Source organism: Macrobrachium nipponense, chromosome 16 (assembly GCF_015104395.2).
Source record: "Macrobrachium nipponense isolate FS-2020 chromosome 16, ASM1510439v2, whole genome shotgun sequence".
In the NCBI taxonomy this organism is placed as follows: Eukaryota; Metazoa; Arthropoda; class Malacostraca; order Decapoda; family Palaemonidae; genus Macrobrachium; species Macrobrachium nipponense.
In genome coordinates this window covers 70,608,221-70,610,808 of record NC_087209.1, presented here as the reverse complement: position 1 = coordinate 70,610,808, position 2,588 = coordinate 70,608,221, and positions in this window count along the sequence as shown.

Genomic DNA, 2,588 nt, shown 5'->3' with positions numbered 1-2,588 from the left:
AGGGTATTGTGGCTATTACAATTACATACGTATTTGGTAAAAAGTGATCAGTAGATCCTATAGATATATACACCTAGAGGTATGAAACTGACAAGGCAATGTACACTACAACCTACAAAGGGCATTTTTGTATATAGGCATAAGTGACAAAATATTTGCAGTGCTTTATGGGAAAAATATTCAATGAATCCGTTTAAATTAAACACTGACAGAATATGTGTGATGACAGTCACAGCCCTTCCACCCCCAAACATCCCCCTCCCCCAACGAAATCCTGGCGAAAACCCATAAGTCAACCAATCTTTTACCTTGGTTTTTGAAGTTCATTTAGTAGATATTGTATAGTAGTAAATATTGTGTCATAAAATTAAGACCTAAATTTAATCCTTCATAAGATGTCTGACAACTGGTCTCGAAAAAAATGATTAACGCCATTCCTATCTTTTTCAAAGAGCCCGTGCTGGCACAAAGGCAACTCGATCCAGCAACAACAACTTCAGTAAACAAGCACTAGGCAATTTATTAAAAATGTCTGCAAAAATATGGTCAGATATGACGTAGGGGCCTATTAAAAAAAAGGAAAATGGGCTACTTTTTTTTACGTGGTCCCCAGGAAGCGTTCAAACGTAAATATAACTGATTGCTTTAGAGGCGAAGTTTTTCTTGAACACAGCTTTCGTTGAATTCAATGGCTTTTTTGGTTACTCAGCAACTTCTTATTAATTCGACAATACTTCTTGAATCTTCCACGTAGAAGAACGTAGAAGATGCAGGAAATAATATGAGATTAAAAAGATTTACATCGATAACCAAAAAGTCATCGAATCCAAAGAGATCTGCATATAATTAATTGTATACATACTTATCATCGATGTCCAGTGATGCTGCAAAAACCAGTTAATGTTTAAAAAATTATGAAAGTCTAATTAGTCATGCAAATTATTAATCTTGTTAGAATACACAATCATTTGAATCATCTATAGTATATTGACATAATTATCTTTTATAATTTTAATTAATGGAAATTTAAACAGCTAATGACAACTTCTTCGATACGTGGTCTTCGTATAGACTGTTTACACAAAACCCTGTTAATGTTAAAGGTACTTGAAAATATAGTTTATATCCAAAGCTCATTGACTTACCAAGTGACAACTTCAGTAGCACAAGCAAGACACAGCTGCATAAAAGCTTCATTCTGAAAATAACAGTAAGAAATGTTAGTAAACAACAACAACAACAACAACAACAACAACAACAATAATAATAATAATAATAATAATATTACGATTTGGATAAGGTCACTGAAAGAACTCTGACTAAAACTAACATATAGGACAAGCTGTTTAGTGGTTGGTTTAGATTAAAATGGCATTATGCCAAAAGTATCACCCTTGCTTGAAGACAAGGATCATTGATATATGATAACCCCTTGGAGGGTATAAGAGGCCTATTGTGGCCCAACCAACCATGACTGTGGAAGAAGCATGAAATAGCAGTGTTAAATTGAAGCGTCATAATCAGCGAGTGTCAATGAAACATGAAACTCGATTTGAATCCGAGTTACTTTCAAACTAACTCAATTCGGCAGGTGCATTTAGCTTCTATTATTAAAAAACAGAAGAGTAAGGTTTCGAACGAAAAATATAAATCGATGATTTTATGAATCACGCTTTTAATGAGCTCTATGTCAAAGCCAATGAAAATGGTGTCATGATTTGCGAAACGTTGGTGTTTCTGGTCACATTCATCTTGATAACTTTCTATATAGAGATTTTTTTGGGCGTTTGTTTTTCCGTCTCCTTTTCCTCCTTTATCACCAACTTTTTTCCCTTTCTAAAAACCTAAAACAATCATCACGAGGACATTCTTAGTATCCGTCGCTATTGTTGGAGATTCTTAATAATCTGGAGACACAGTTTTAACACAGAATAATTATGAAAAGTCTAACAATTAATTCAGTAACGTGTATCAATTTTTTATTAATTCATTAGGCGACTGTGAATTTCATGCAGTTTAAATAAGGTTCTGATTTTCTAATTTTATTTGTTAAAAGTGATGAAGAGAGAGAGAGAGAGAGAGAGAGAGAGAGAGAGAGAGAAGGTGGTTTAGATAAAATAGATGTTGCAACTGAACTATTTCAATATCGCTATTTTTTATTTTCATCGCCTTTTGACGACGTCACCAACGAGCAATTTATGAATCGAGGGATTTACGTTTGGTCTTCATGACAAAGTTAGAAAGAGACATATCGTCAGAGTGACAGCTCTATTGTATTTTATCATTAAATTTGACAGCATCTCGGTTGGGCAGTGACAGCTCTATTTCAAGCGCCAGAAAGACAATGTAGATATCAATGCAATCTTCATCATCTACCTTTGTCTTCAGTGAGATGCTGAATTCCACCCAGAATCTCGTTACACTGAGAAATGTTACCTATATCGGTCAGTGGAACTGGGCTTAAAATTTAGGCCAAACCCCAAGCGCTGGGACTATGAGGTCATTCTGAGCTTAACCGAAAATTGTGTAGGGGAAGATATGTTATGGAAATCGCTGGAGACAACTCATTCACCACAACAGAGACCCCA